Consider the following 17563-nt stretch of genomic DNA (forward strand, 5'->3'; position numbering starts at 1 on the left):
ACATAATTGAAAAAGAAACAAATTCCTTTTCTTTTTTTTTTTTTTTTCGGGTCAACGGTCAAAGTCAACGGTCGGTCAACGGTCAACGGTCAAGTCAACGGTCACGGTCGTCGGTCAACGGTCGCGCGGGTCGGACCGGTCGGACGTCGCGGCGGTCGGACCGGTCGCGCGGTCGGACGGTCGCGGCAGTCGGGCCGTCGCAGCGACGGCCGTCGGGCCCGCTCGCACGGACCGACCGCACGTGCCTCGCGCGTGCGGGAATGGCGTCACGCGAGCGTCATCCGACACGTGCCGGGCGCGTGCCTTCGTCGGCGGGTCGGGTCGGGTCGGTTCGCGGGTCGGTTCGCCGCCCGGCCAACCGACGTCATCGGCGCGTCATCGATGGCGTCGGCCCGGCGGTTGCGGCCGTTGGGTGACGTTATGATGACGTCGGCACGCGTCGGTCCGTGGCCGGTGCGTGCCGGTTCGTTGCCGGCGGCGAGCGCGCTGGGCGAACCAGCGCCTCAGGCGCGTCGCGCCACGCGCAGCGCTTCCCGGCCGCGCATGTGGGCGCGTGCGGCGTCTCCGGCGCGCTCGACATACCGCCGGACTCGTCTCGCGCCCCCTTTCTCCTGTGCCATCAGATTTTGATTTTGACATACGAAACTCAGAAAAATGGCCGAACAACGCTCGGGTGTCGGGATTTTGGCCCGGTTCCGTACGGCCGAAGGGATTTCGCGAAAAATCAATCAAAAACATCAGAATTGATCGGGAAAAACGTGAAACAGGGCTCTGATACCAATGTTGGGAATGACTGATCCCCGAAAATCAGATTCGACACTAAATCGAACCCCTAAATCGAATGCGGAAGACGAAGCCCGGGAAAACACGTATCACCGATCGTAAAGCACACCACGGATTTGAGCGTACCTTGTTAGCCACAGATTAAACACCGTCGTCAATGGAGGAAGAGAATCCGGTCGATGAAGCCTTGAAGGGAAGAAATTGGAAGCCGTATGCGTCTTGTTCTTCGGGAGAGAAAACGCGCGGGAGAGAAGCGTACGTTGATTGTGCCAAAGGGTGCGTCTCTCTCTCTCTCTCCTCCCTTTTATACCTTCCCCCATCCACGGGCCCTATTCCCGTGGGCCGGGCTTTTTGGGCCCAACTTGGGCGGACGGGCCAACTCAGGCCCATCTCATAAATCCATCAGACACTTCCACCTCAAAGTCCTTCTCCTTATCGAAAGTTTGCTCCACAATCCAGTTGAAGGTAACTGAAACGTCCGCAGGTTTGACAATGAAAATAACTGGTGTTGTCTCCATGCTAGACAAGAAAGATCTGTTAGAGTAGCGCACGAGACACTCGTCGTACCATATGATCGCCTCTTTCTGTCCTGGACATCTTTCTATGATGGTGCTGCAAGCTGCGCGGATGCAAGACCGACAGAGATTGGCAGCAACATCCCCTCTAAAGAGGCATAGTAAAGTTGCATTAGTAGTCACATAAATCTGAATAATAATTTTTGGGTTGGCATCGAATCACCGTACTTTGTAAAGGATTTCGATTAAGTCCAATATATCGGGTCCATTATGAATCCTACCTCTGAGTGAGCCGATTCCAAAGATTGCAATGATTGATTTGGAAGGTCTTACTCGAAAGCTAAAGTTTTTGGTATGTTTTCGCATGGTATGTACCTGCAGAGGAAGAGACCATAAACTTTGTCGGGATCTTCACCTTCCGTCGTGTTGTAGAAACCGTAAATGGGTCCTTTGTTGTAAAGCCCCCTGGAAAGGAGGCGGCTGAGGTTGACTTGAAACTTGCTATGTGCAGCGTAGTTGCCCCTATCTCCGCACCGCTCTTGAAGGTATGTCTGTGCACTCACAGGAGTGCCTGGGATGAAGAGGATCAGGCATGAAATCCAGAAAGCGAAGGAGATATTTCTGGGTACATCGATGATATTTTTTTCTTGAACTTGGAAAGAACGCAAGTTTTGTAGCTGCTCTCCCAGAGAAATTTAAAGACGGCCATGGACTTTCTTTCAACTCGAGGAGTACGATAATAAGCAACATCTGGAGGGCGAGGTAAAGAAATTGATCAAGAATCAAGTTTTGTAGCTGCTCTCCCAGATGCCGGGGTTAACAAATACGAATTAGTCCGATTTCCGCGTTCCCTTGTCAACAGGGACGATTTCCACGTTCCCACGCTCCTGGCTTGTACTCCCAACGATCGGGTGGAACCCAAAAGACCGAACGAAGTTGTTAAACGGGGTCCGACAAAGAGACAATAGAGGCCAGCACTAAATATAAATAGATCATCCGAAGGTTTGGTCCCCACAATGGATACAAATCAACTAAGGGTCAAACCCAAAATATCCGACAAAGACTTGGCAATGGTTATGAGTCATCCTAAGCATGTTCCTCCTCCTCGTTCAAGGCCCGAGTGCGAATCGCCATACCTACACATTCTTTTGGGGTCATCCAGAAGCATAGGAATTTTTCCATGTGTGGGAGCGGAGGACTATTATACCTGATGAGATTTGTTTCGAAGGAATAAGGGTATATATGTTCTTGGTAGAAAAATATATAGGATGCTCTAATGAAACTCCAGTGTTTGTTGACGATGACACGGGACTAAGAACTCACCACGTTTTTAAGGTCAGAAATGTTGATTTTCGCTCTTCAAAATCTAACACTCCTTTTATATGTGAACAGCTCTGGATATCTTTTCAAATTTCTTCTAAATGTGTTTTTCTATGCTTTGAGCAAGCAACCCAGTTTATGGGGTCTTGTAAGAGGTGTTAGAGAAAGAAATTGTGTTTCAAAAGATCGGCGCAATATTCATTGAAGTTCATAATTTTTGCGCAAATTCAACGGGAATATCACGAGTATCATTTTTCTTTTGTGCTTTCTTATATAAGTACGTCTTGAAAGATAATCATATGCTCTCTGTAATATATGTTGGCAAATAGACCTGAGCAGGTCTTTTTTTCCTTATTGATTTGATAGATATGACTGATCAGATTTAGTAACTTTTGCCTATATCCCGCTAGTAGACCTGATTCACGCGTGGGGTTGGCTAAATTTTTAAGCCTATTTACCGAGCTTGGACAAGTCTGGTCAACGGGTGGGCTAGGTCTGGGCAAGGGCTTGAGGCTAGTCCTGTTGCGCCCTTATTATTAAAAAAATTTACAAAAATATGTCTTAATACATACCTCACTTTTGACCCAACGAATAAACAATCTTTGCAAACCATTCATATAACCTCTAAGCAAAACTCCACCTTGAAAAGAGAAAATTACCCCTCCATGCAGAATTCATTTTAGTATACTGCTTAGGGTTTAAATGGTTTAGTTTTTAGTTGGTTTTGGCTAATTTGGGTGGGTGTGAGAAATTAGGATTTAGAGTGGGCATTTTACAAAGTAAAAGGAGACATACCGATAATTGATGTGAAGGGTGGTTTTCAAAAGTAACACTTAGTATGTTTTTGTTTTTTTTTCCAAAAGTAAAGATATATGAATGGTCGTTCATGAACGCTAATATATGTTTTCGTGTTTTTCCTTTTATTAGTGATTTTACTATGATGTATAGATTTTATAAACACTAGTAGCACAAATTAAGCCGAAAATTCCGATATAGGAGAGAAAAATAGTGGTAAACTCACATATAAAATAATATAACACAAAACCCTATAATTATTTTTTAGTTTAATTTTTTTCCCTAGCTAGAAATTTTAAAAATAAAAGAAGGAAGGTTTCTCCACTAGGCGAGCCTGGCCTGCTAATGTTTTTCCCTTGGGCGCCAACGAGCAGGTCTAGTGGACAAATACCGTTGCTGAGTCATCCGCATGCATTACTTGATACTAATGGTGGTTGGTTCCAAGGTGGGTAGTTTCAAGGTAACCTAAACGTATTTTATTATAACCAGTTCCAAGTTTTTGGACCCTGTAACCTACCATGTTTGCTTGAAATCGGTTTTGGAATCTATCTTGTTTTTCCAGTCCAGTTCAGAGTCTACTCTAGAACCTTTTTTTTGCCTTTTTTGGGTATTTTTTTTTTTGTAGCAAAATCATATGAGGTTATGAGTAATGAAACGATTCAATGTAAAAGATGAACAACAGAAATCACTATCCACCATAAACAACAATCCATAATATGAATACCTAATCCCATACAATTATAATGACAAAAAGTTCAAACATGTAATATATAACGTAAATTATAAAATTCCATTCTCCAATCATCCATAAAACTTTACGAAAGAGGAAAGATTGGTGAGGAGCTTTGAGGAAGGACAAAGGACGAAAAAGTGCTAAGGTTAGAATTTATGGGAAAAAGAAATTAGGATTTTGGCTTTTTAGCTTATAAAATCAGTTCCAAAATAGGACAGTCTGATCTAGTTCCCAAGTGGGTTTTCACTTAGAACCTATTACTGTACCTAGTACAACCAGTTCTAAAAATTTGGAACCTGTTCCTGAATCGGTTTGTGGACCTATTTTTCAGGCGGTTCGATCCGGTTTCTGGGTAGAACTGGTTTGGTTGCACACCTCTACTTGATACTATTGTTTGGCATTACACATCGTTTTCTTTTTACGTAATTATATCAAATGACAATAGGTCATTAATTAGGGAAGAGGAAAGATTGGTGAGGAGCTTTGAGGAAGGACAAATGACGAAAAAATGCTAAGGTTAGAATTTATGGGAAAAAGAAATTAGAATTTTGGCTTTTTAGCTTATAAAATCGGTTCCAAAATAGGACGGTCTGATCTAGTTCCTAAGTGGGTTTTCACTCGGAGCCTATTACTGGATCTATTACAACCAGTTCCAAAAATTTGGAACTTGTTCTTGAACCGGTTCATGGACCTATTTTTCAGGCGGTCTAATCCAATTCCCAGGTAGAACTAGTTTGGTTGCACACCCCTACTTGATACTATTGCTTGGCATTACACATTGTTTTCTTTTTACTTAATTATATCAAATGAAAATAGGTCATTAATTATGAATTTTTGTGAACAAAATTATCCAAAATATCCTAAACTTATTGCGATTTTGCCAATTCAATTTAAAACCTTCTAATTGTGCCAATTGAGTTATAAATGTTTTCATTTTTTTTCGATTGAACCCATCCGGGGCAATTTTGGCCCGAGAAATGGATGACATAGATGCCAAACGTGTTACATAGCATGGCTGACGCTAATGTAGAATTTTTTTAATGATATTTTAACATCTTATTAAATTTCTAATAATGTTTTCTCTTTATATTTTCTTTACCATTTTTTGGATTCAGGCTAGAGAGGGTGTATGGCCCTTGCCAGCTAGTGGGCAAAGGTTAAGAGTTCGGCAATGGTCGCATTGCCCATGCCAACTCTAGGCAAGGCAAGGGCATGGTGACCCTTGTTGGCCTTGGCCCCAAGCGAAGGCCACGACGCCCTCTCCCCTTTTGGGGCAAGGCCGCGATACCCTTGCCAACTTGAGTCCAGAGAAAAGAAAAGAAAAGGAAGGGAAGGATTAAATAATAATAATAATAAAATAAAAAGTTATGAAATATTATTTAAAATGTTCATGTGACTCATAAGACATCCGGCATTCATGTTAGCAATTTTTTTTTTATCAAACTTAGCTAGATAGACTCAATTGACAAAAGGTAAAAATATCTATGATTGAATTATCAAAAGTACAATAGGTGTAAGACTTTTTGAATGATTTTCTCTAAACTATTAGATGAAGACATCATCTAATGTATGAATAATCTAACACTCCTCCACATGCATAGGCTGAACATTGGCAAGTAAAGAGGTACATAGGGGTTTAGAGAGATTTGAATTTAGGACTTTCTACTCATGCATTATCTAGTATTTAATTCTAATATTCATCACAAATTAGATTTCAATGAATATACTAAAGGTAAAATATCAAATTTATATATGCTTAAATTTTAATTTATCAATGGGTTACAAATTGATATATATCTCAAGTAAGTATATGTATAATTATGATAGAACAAAAGTGATAAATTGGATAGAAATGCTGACTATCGGGCTTTTTAACCTTACAATTACTAATCGATGATTGCGGAAATCAAGGATTTAGAAATGATTTAGAAATGGCAGTCACAATGGTAAAGAGATCACACACTGTAATTATCATTCTACCTACCATTGTATAAAAGAGAAATGAACTGGAGGAGGATTGATGATACTTGGTCATCTAGGTGAAACATTTGCAATTGTTAGTTCATTAACAGTGGAAGCTTTGTGAATCGGGCCGATGGAATCAAGTGTTTTCACATATCTCCCAATCGAGAATGTAGACTGCAATGGTCGGGTAAGTGCGATAGTATCATGGATAGTATCGTCTCCTAGCATATGAACCACAAATGACATAATCAGTTAGTCTGCCGGATTTTCTGCAATGCATAATAGACCAATGTGTATGCATTTTAGTAATTGAAGTCCATCGCATAACTCTTTAATTGACAGATCAGTAAGTTCCAACCCTCGATCTTTAGACCACAACTTCCATGCCTGTCATTTTGCAAGAAAAATAAGGAAGGATGCTGCACAAAATTCTTGGATTTCATATAAAAATGGGATGTGAGTAGGAACATACAAAATTTTTGGTGTGTGGTGGCGCTTGTTCTTGTTTTTCATTCTTTTCGTATATATATTTTATAACTTACTCCATGTCATCATACTGGCCACAAAAAAATCCATATCATGGATATATTAGACCATATTGCTAGTAAGCACGGTCCAGCAACACCCAGTAAGCACGGTCCTGAACTGGAACTAAAAATGAGGTCTAAGCATGCTTAAAAGTACCAAAAAACTATAGACATGTGAGCCTCTATTTACAAACAAGTAAATTAGCATTAAATTAAGCCAAATTCGTCAGGAATCATGTTCAATGAAGTATGTCCAAAAATGCCAAGCAATGTCTGGCAGATGAAAAGCAAATTGTACATTGACAGTGATGTGTAAACATGCTTTGAACCCTAAAAAAGAGATTAGACACTACCCATAATCTTGAGCATGTAATAGAATAGTCAAACTAAGCCTATTTCATTCAAATTCACCTCTAATTCATAACGCCCCGCATTCTCTTCTCTTTCCTTCAGCACCTCACGATCTCAAAGTAACGCGCATGAGCATCATTTGACATGCACAACCACATATGGACAGGATTCGATACATTCAAAACACTCGTGAACAGCATTCGACATACATCACCTATGTATCCAATCGTTTGCATATTAATGAACTACGTACAGGAAATGCAGCAAGACGCAACTGACATCAAATGGACATCAAAACGTTTATAAACAGAATGCAATAGGAACTAACTATCCACGATTGAGTTAGGCATTCTGTCGAACAGGTTGTGAGCATGTGGTGTGAAGCATCCAATAGACAGAATAGCTAACAATTCAAAACAAAATATGACCTAGCAAAGGATGGTGGTCCGAGTGTGTTCTGGGATGGTGTAAAACCAGAGCTTCAGAAAATTGTGTTCTCCATTCAGCATTTCCCAAGGCCTCCCATAAATAAGTGTTTAGTCACTGAAATGCTTACCTTGTATACAGGACCAAACCCACCTTCCCCGTGCTTACATTCGTCAGAGAAGTTCCCGGTGGCTGCGCATATAACATCTAATCATATCAGAGTGAATTCTCGAGGATCCACTGGCTTTTCTCCTCGATAGTTTTCCTCTTAAAACTCTACTCCAATTTCTAGTCTCGGATGCATAACTTGAACCTCTAGGCTGTTTTCCTTCTCGACAGTATAAGAGGTTACTCTCATAAGGTAAAGTTTAGAAGATGGTCCTCTAATGGCAAGCAAGATGAATTCATATATACCTTTCTTCAATCTCTTTGTCCTGTTGAAAACAATGCATGAACCTATGATGGATAAGAGTAAACACGATCCAATGACTGAGCTAACTATTGTAATCCATGGAGCTTTTGTTTGTTTCACCCCTATCAAGACAAAGTGATTCCTTGAATTTAGTCTGTGTTGGAGAAATCCTTCTGGAATGTTTTGAAGCTGACAAAACGTTTCTATCAGTCTAGTCTGAAGATTTGCAGACTCTTCTATTAAAGGCTAAAGACCTCCGGACTACCAGACTCAAGACTCAAAGTCTATTCTCATTGACAGTTTCTAATCCGTTGAAGAAAGGCTATCCAGAACTACTTCATTAAGGATTTGGCCTTATTAACTGGAGAAGATCTCTTGGCTGGATATGACATAACTGATTCCTTTATTCAAATCAAGAATGATTAAAGATCCGATGATTGGCGAAGTATTCTTGGAAGGTTCTACTTATGGAAACCAAGATCCTGATTGTATGGGCGAGCAGGATTGATGGGCTATCGACATGTTCCTTTAATAGCTCGAATAATCTTCTTAATTGATTCTGTCCAACGGGAGGATTGGAAGAATTCCTTTGGTAAGTGCTAACGGGTATGATGGCACAAAGGAGTATAAAAGGAAGACGTTCCAGTTGTTCAAGGAGGTGCACGATAGAAGAATTCCAAAGTCGAAGCTCTTTGATTCTTAGTCAATTCATTTACGAGCGAAATCTTGTATGCAAAAAAGAGTCTATATTTTGAGATACCTTGAGGAAGTGTGATAGAATATCTACTTTGTGGAATCAAGGAAAGCATTCTTTGTAACATCTCTTTTGTTCATAGTGAAATCCAGCCGGTGGGCACATTAGTGCGAAAGAGTGGACGTAGGCTTGAAATAAGCCGAACCACTATAAACCTTGTGTTCAATTTTCTCTTCCCTACTCTCTACTTTACTTTGTTCATAGTTCGTTTTGTTAACTAAAGGAGAGCTTCCTTTCTATTGTTTGCCTAGCATTGCTTTCATATCTTGAGAAATTATTTAAACACCTATTCACCCCCCTCTAGGTGCTATTACTAGCTATATCAATTGGTATCAGAGCATGTGTACTCACTTTGTTTGAAGTGTTTTACTTCAGAGTTAAAGATCCATGGCTAGTATGCTAGCTCCAGGGCTGGTGGAAGGGCAAAGCAATACCAGACCACCTTACTTTGATGGAAATGATTACAACATCTGGAAAAACAAGATGAAAACGTTCTTACGATCAAAGGATCCTCTAGAATGGGACGTTGTAGAAAAATGAATTACTCCTAAAGCTGCATCTGTCTCAGAGAGAGGAAAAGAAACTATTGAGTCAAGTGAAATGACTCAGGAAAAGATACTCAAGAGACAAGCTCTTGATGCAAAATCAATTTATTCTTTATATTGTGCTTTGTCACCTACTGAATATAACAGAATATCTTCGTGTGTTACAGCAAAAGAAGTCTGGGATAGATTACATATCACCTATGAAGGAATTGATCGAGTGAAAGAGACCAGAATCAACATTCTCCTCGGTAAATATGAAGCCTTCAAAATGAAATCAGGAGAATCTATAACTGACATGTTTAGTCGTTTTATAGAAATCGTGAATGGTCTTCAAAATCAAGGTCAACTAATTTCTGATCCCATGAAGGTAAACAAGTTATTGCGTGGACTCTCCAAGAATTGGAATCACATAAAGATCTCATTAAGAGAGACATAAAGAATCATGCCACTATCTGTCGATGAGTTGGTTGGAACTCTTCAATCTTATGAAGTGGAATGAATCAGCGAAGATGAAGGTCCCAAAGGTAAGAAATCCATTGCATTAAAATCCAATGATGATTCTGATGTCACAGATTCTAAAGATAATATGGATGATGAGGAGCTTGCTCTCATAATAAGAAGATTCAGAAAGCTGAACAGAAAAGGAAGAAGATTCAATCCAAAGAAACAAAGTTTTCAAAAGCAACAGACCAAGTTTGTTGATGATGATGAATCAAACAAAGATGTAGTCTACTTTGAATGTAAGAAAAATGGACACATCAGACCCAACTGTCCTCTTCTGAAAAAGAAGAAAGGAAAAGCTGAAAAGTATCGAAAGGCTCTTAAAGCAAAAACCTGGAGTGATACATAGTGTAAAGAAAGTGATAATGATTATGCCAATATATGTCTGATGGCACAATCGGATTTAGATTCAAACTTCGAGGCAGACTCAGATTCAGACAGTGAATTTGAGGTAAGTAACTTTAAAATCCCTGTTAAAGTTTCTAAATACATTGATGAGCTGTGTTTTAGTCTTAAGACTTCTCTTAAAAGGATTTCGAACTTAAAAAGAAAAACTCTGCACTAAAACAACGGGAAAATGTTCGAAAGAAAAGTTGAAATGTTTAGACATGAATGTTTCTACTCTTAAAGAAAGAGAAGATAATCTCTTGAAAGAAAATGAATTTTTAAAAAATGACTTATCAAATATTTCAAAAAGATTTTCAATAGGATCTGAGAAACTTGAAAATAATTCTTTAAGCACAAAGACCTTATTTCAATAAATCTGGTTTAGGAATGACAACGGAAACCATTCCTTTAATTGATTTTCCTAAAGTAAATGAAAGAATTAAACAAAGACCTCCAAAGACATTTTACAAAAATTATTTTCAAAAAGTATTTGTAAAACCAGTAGGTCGAAATGCTCTCAGATGTTCCAAGTGCAATAATGTAGATCATTTTGAAAAATAGTGTCCTATGGTTTGGAAACCTGTTAAGAAAGTATGGGCAAAAATCACATATCATACTAACACCAATGGACCCAAGAAAATATGGGTACCAAGGAAAGGTTAAGTCCTTTTAAATGTAGGTCACTATCAAGAAAAATGTAAAATGGTATCTGGATAGTGGATGCTCAAGACATATGACAGGAGATTCAAATTGCTTCATAAAGTTCGTTCAAGTAAATGGTGGAAAAGTCTCATTTGGAGGAAACAACAAAGGAAGAATTGTGGGATTTGGAACTGTAAAGATTGAAAACCTCACAATAAGCAATGTTTTCCTAGTGGAAGGACTCAACTACAATCTGCTCAGTATCAGTCAGTTGTGTGATACTGGTTTCAAAATCAATTTTCAAGAGGGAATATGTTTAGGAACCAGTAAAGACTCTACTCAGTCATTCATGGGCCGAAGACATGGAAATATCTACCTCTTGGATGTGAAACCAGATGAATCGCAATGTCTAATCTCAATTCAAGATGAAGCGAGCTTATGGCATAGAAAGCTTGGGCACATCAATATGACGAGATAGCCAAAATTTCAGCAAAGAAGCTTGTTCGAGGTCTACCTAAATTGTCATACCAAAAGTATGATCTATGTACACCATGCGTATTGGGAAAACGGGTAGAAATTCCTTTAAACCAATAAATCAAGTTTCCACTAATCGTGTACTGCAGCTTCGCATATGGATCTCTTTGGGCCAACCAGAACTCAGAGCATTGAAGGCTTCTATGTAAAATGAATTTGCTTAGACTCATCTTGAAGAATCTGAACCTGCTCCAGACTCTACAAAGTCTAAATCTCAAGAAGCAACTCAGACTTTGAAAAACTAGCAACAAATGGTTATTGCAGATTCAAATGAAGGAAATGATCATCAACCTAACAAATCAACTAATAACTGGAAGCATAAGTCCAGTCATCACAAAGACCTCATTATCGGTGACATTAATGAAGGAATTCGCACAAGATCCAAAAGACGCGAAGAGTCTAGTGCTGTGGCTCTTATTTTTGAAATAGAACCAAAAAGTATAGACGAAGCTTTATCTGATGAAAGTTGGATTGAAGCTATGCAAGAAGAACTCAGACAATTCAGTATTAATGATGTCTGGGAGTTGACTCCTAAACCAAAAGGTAAATATATTATTGGAGCTAAATGGGTTTCGGGAACAAGATGAACGAAAAAGTTAAAGTCGTAAGAAACAAAGCAAGACTCGTGGCCAAGGGATATACGCAAGAAGAAGGGATAGACTATGACGAGACTTACGCACCAATAGCAAGGTTAGAAGCAATTCGATTATTACTTGCTTTTGCTTGTTATAAGAATTTCAGGTTATTCCAAATGGACGTCAAAAGTGCTTTTCTAAATGGATTTATCCATGAGGAAGTTTATGTGGAAAAACCACCTGGGTTTGAAGACCCAAGGAAGCCAGACTCAGTATTCAGACCGAAAAAAGCCTTGTATGGATTGAAGCAAGCACCTTGAGCTTGGTACGAAAGGTGAGTAAGTTTTTAATTTAAAATGGCATTGAAAAGGTAAAGTAGACACTACGTTTATCAAAAGAGAAAGCAAAAGTTTTCTGCTTGTTCAAATATATGTTGATAATATCATTTTTGGATCATCTAATGAAAGTTTGTGCAAGAAATTCTCTAAGTCTATGCAGGATGAATTTGAAATGAGCATGATGGGTGAACTAACCTTCTTTCTTGGATTTCAAGTGAAACAATTGAAGGAAGGAACTTTTATTCATCAAGAAAAATATGCTAATGATCTTGTCAAAAAGTTTGGATTGGAAAATTGCAAAAAGACTGATATACCAATATCAAGTTCCTTGAAGATAGACAAAGATGAAGGAGAAAAGAAAGTTGACTAGAAGCTATACAGGAGTATCATCGGTTCACTTCTTTATCTTATTGCTTCTAGACCCGACATTTTGTTTAGTGTTTGCATTTGTGCAGATTTCAAGCGGACCTAAAGAATCTCATCTAAGTGTCGCAAAGCGTATTATCAAATACATTGCTTCAACCTCAAGCATCGGCCTTTGGTATCCTAAAAAGGGAGACTTTACTCTCCTTGGATACTCAGACGCAGATTTAGCCGGTTGCAGAGTTGATAGAAAGAGCACATCGGGTACCTGTCAGTTACTTGGAAGCAGGACAATGTCTTGGTTTTCAAGGAAGCAAAATACAGTAGCTCTTTCTATAGCAGAAGCAGAGTACGTAGCTCTTGGAAGTTGTTGTTCACAAATTCTGTGGATAAAACAACAGTTAAGAGATTTTGGAATTGAAGATTCATGCACGGAGATTAATTATGACAACACTAGTGCAATCAATCTTACCAAAAATCCGATTCTTCACTCAAGAGCAAAGCATATAGAAATTCGACATCACTTCATTAGAGATCATGTTCAAAATAGAGAAGTTTCGATTCAGTTTGTTGACTCAAAGAACCAACTGGCAAATATATTTACAAAGCCTTTGGAGAAAAATCAATTTGAAATCATCCGTTCCAGACTCAACATTTTGAAGCTTAAAGAAGTTAAAGTCTAGAGACTCTCAATCTCGACAATCATGGTTCTTGACTGTAAGTTATTTTATTTTCTCTTATATTAAATCTCGTAAAGGTACGATCATTTATCCATTCATAATTGATTTATGCTATCTTCAATTTCCGTGAAAAGTGCAATTTTTTTCATTTTCAAAAAGAGTTAATGGCGATTATCTATTTTTGAAAAAAGGCAGTTATTTTTTAAAAATGCATCTTTTAACCTTCCTTTACGATGTTTAGCATTTCCCGTTTCGACTGAGCTATATACGGTCGATTCCTCTTCACTTAACTCAAAACCCTAAAAGCATCGATCCTCCATTCCTGTCTTCCTCCCTTGTTTAATCTTTGAAAATGTTGTCATCTTTCTTGGGAAAGTCAAGCAAGGAATCTTTCGAAGGCGAGAAAGATGTCCTCTTCAAGAAAGTCTTCAAGAATCGCAAGCAGGGACCACGGCGAATGAGTGAGGGGCTTACTCACTTTGATCTCACCGAGGAAGAGGAGTCACCAAGTCAGCAGAGCCCACAACATTTTCAGCAGCGTCATTCTCCACCATCTAGTCCACGGGATCTTTGGTCATCAACAAGAGGAAGAAATTATTGAAGACGCAGATCTGTAAGAGTTCAAAAGCCCTCTTTTATTTATAAGCTTTACCGTACTTTAAAGAGCATTGGTACTCCATTGAACTACATCGATGAGTTTCTTAAGGACAATGGATATGGGAATGAATACATCTTTTTACGAAAAATGGAGAGTTTGGAAATTGCTCCTAAGGGGTTGGCAGAAAAAACCCTTGCAAATATCCCAAGTGATCTGCGTGTTGGGGGATTTAATCCGATAGATGGAAATGATGATGACAGATTGTACAGAGAATTTCAAACGAGAATGGGTGTTGCGGCGAAAATTCGAGGAAAAAGAACGAGTTGTTTAGATTGAAGGAACGAGAAGGATCTATACTCCAAATTGTTGAAGCGTGGGGTGATAAACCCTAGGAGTATGGATTTTGATTTCTTTGATCTTTGTGAATGTCAATTTGAGGGAAAAGTTCGGTTTTCTTCAACTAGAACAGTTCTGTTCTGACACCACAGAAGCCTATGCTCAATTAACTGCATATTTCTATTCAAATCTTAGTTTCTTGGATGCGAATAGAATCTCTTTTAGTGTCCAAGATCAGGACTTTGTAGTGGATGTGGATATATTGGCGGATGTGATTGGGGTTGAGAGAGGGAGATATCAACCCATTAGTGTCTCTATAGCTCGTGCCACATTGGAACTTGTTAAAGACAGAATGACAGAGGGAAGGATTTCTTACTCAAGGATGCATGCGTTCAATATTCTACTTCACAAGATTGTGATTAATTGCCTCAAACCGAAATCAACTTCCAAGACTCGATGTTTCTAATTCGAGGCAAGCGATGTACGCCATCAATCTTTGGGAAAAAGTTTTCTCTTCCTCACACTATTCTGTTTCACATGTATAGAGTAGTGGTGAAGGACAAGGGCCAACTTTCTTATCCAAGTCTTGTGTCAAAGATATTCAAACATTTGAATATTCAGCCTCCACAAATTCGCTGTGTTCGACCATGTGACAAAATGGTGGTAGGACTGAAAATGGTGTCCAAAATGCGTCTGAAAGAACTCGACAAGGCGTTGGAGAAATTTAAGGAGAAAACCCCTGTTAAATCTCATCAAGTCTCTTCTGCAGCGAAAAGAAAAGGGAAGGAGTCCATGGTTGCTCCATCCAAAAAGAGAAAAGCTCTCATTATTGATGAAGATGATGAGGATGACCTCACAATTTCTGCTATAGCATTGAAGAAGCTGAGTCGTTCTATTCCAGAATCAATGGAACGACAGGAGAAAGAAGTAGAGGAGAGAGAAGAACAGGAGAAAGAAGAAGAAAAAGAAGCAGAAACAGAGGAGCAAGAAGCAGAGGAAAAGGAAGAAGAGGAGAGAGAAGCTAAAGAAAGAGAAGCAAAGAAAGAAAGGTTTGAAGAAGAAGAAGACAGAGAAAATCAACAGGAAGGAGAGCATGAGGAACTCTCTTCTCCACCTTAAGCCATGGAAATAGGGGGAGGTGGTGAGAACAAAGGAATGTCCTCATATCCTGTTAACAGTGAAGGATTCAGCCGCTCTCCAGCAGATCCAGAGGACATTCATGCCTCTCAATTTCCTAAGGAGGGACATGGTGCTTCATCGCTAAATCTGCATGATTATGCTGATATACCATCGTCTGCCTTTACTCCATCAAATCGTGCCGAAGCCAGTACGCAGATTGATAACTCAACAGATTTTCGCAGAATCATTGATGTTCTCTTGGAAATGCGGGGTCAGATATATGCTTTGGAAAGCGAAGTTCAGAACTTGAAGAATGCGGGACAAGCTTCTTCCATTTCATTATCTAATTAGATCCAAGCCCTTGCTCTTCAGATTCAGCCAATGCTAAAGGTGAAGAGGTGGATCAATTGAAGGAAGAATTGAAAAAGCTGGAAGGCATCATCCAGTCCATGGGAGATTTCCAGCTTGTTTGCATTCCCAAGCAAACTTGACTCCATTCTATTCCCATCTCAACCTTTTTTATGATGACAAAAAGGGGGAGAGATGCGAGATTTGAAATCTTTGAACTTAAACTTGTTGAATTTTTAGTATGTTTTGATGTGTGACTTGTGTGTACGTATGCGGATGATAATTGACTGAACGTGGATTTGGATTTGACTGCTACTTATATTAAGTACTATTGATATCTTATGAATGACTTTACTCTTATTCAAGACTAACCTATTTTCTGTGGTTTGCAGATTCTAGTGTTATCATTAAGCCATTAATCTTTATGAGATATCCATATTTGCTTGAGTAATATTTTGCGAGGTCAAAGTTATTCAAATCTGCGGGAAAGTTTTGTCACCATCAAAAAGGGGAGATTGTTGGAGAAATCTTTTCCGGAATGTTTTGAAGCTGACAAAACGTTTCTATTAGTCTAGTCTCGAAGATTTGCAGACTCTTCTATTAAAGTCCGAAGACCTCCAGGACTACTAGACTTAAGACTCAAAGTCTATTCTCATTGTGAGTTTCTAATCCGTTGAAGAAAGGCTATCGAGAACTACTTCATTAAGTATTTGGCCTTATCGATTTGGAGAAGATCTCTTGGCTGGATATGACATACAGATTCCTTTATTCAAATAAAAAATGATTAAAGATCCGATGATTGGCGAAGTATTCTTGGAAGGTTCTACTTATGGAAACCAAGATCCTGATTGTATGGGCGAGCATGATTGATGGGCTATCGACATGTTCCTTTAATAGCTCGAATAATCTTCCGAATTGATTCTGTCCAACGAGAGGATTGGAAGAATTCATTTGGTAAGTGCCAACGGGTATGATGGCACAAAGGAGTATAAAAGGAAGATGTTCCAGTTGTTCAAGGAGGTGTACGATAGAAGAATTCCAAAGTTTGAAGCTCTTTGATTCTTAGTCAATTGATTTGCTAAGCGAAATTTTGTCCGCAAAAGAGAGTCTATATTTTGAGATACCTTGAGAAAGTGTGATAGAATATCTACACTGTGGAATCAAGGGAAAGCATTGCTGTAACATCTCTTTTGTTCATAGTGAAATCCAGCCGATGGGCTGTCAGTGCAGAAGAGTGGACGTAGGCTTGAAATAAGCCGAACCACTATAAACCTTGTGTTCAATTTTCTCTTCCCTACTCTCTGCTTTACTTTGTTCATAGTTCGTTTTGTTAACTAAAGAAGAGCTTCCTTTCTATTGTTTGCCCAGTATTGCTTTCATATCTCGAGAAATTATTTAAATACATATTCACCCCTCTCTAGGTGCTATTACTAGCTATATCGTCTGCAGATTTTTCTCACTAGGCATAAATAGTAACGGGAACTCGAGAAAGCTAGAGAGAATGATCAAAGTTTAGATCGTAAAAAGCAAGTGAAGTGCATTATGATACACAAAACAGCTTATAATGAGTACCTTTATATGCTTACCATGAAAATTGAATGCACGTTTTGAGCATTGTACAATTTTTATACCTCTAGTACCGGAATCGATGCTAGTTTTGTTAGTTGGAGAATGTGCTATTACTTCTCATCTAATTTCCTCATAAAGAGGATTCCGTTCGAACTGCACCCAACAACTCAGCAAGAACTCTCACACCTTGCTTTCCATCGCTAATGAAGGTAGGAAAATGAGCGATTGCCGCATGGCCATGCAACTTGTTCACAAATTGACTTTGCTAAGTCAAGGGTGCCTTCGCAAGTGCATACAAGCTTGCTGAACTTGAGACACTAACATTGATGGTTGCGAATAAGCTTTACGAGGAGATTGCCGAGTCCATCACTTTCTGAAAGTTTCCCTACAACCGAGAGGAACTGGTTTGGGATCGATACATTCATAAGGTTGTACATTGAAAAAGCC

Source organism: Eucalyptus grandis, chromosome 5 (genome assembly GCF_016545825.1).
Source record: "Eucalyptus grandis isolate ANBG69807.140 chromosome 5, ASM1654582v1, whole genome shotgun sequence".
NCBI classification, from domain to species: Eukaryota; Viridiplantae; Streptophyta; class Magnoliopsida; order Myrtales; family Myrtaceae; genus Eucalyptus; species Eucalyptus grandis.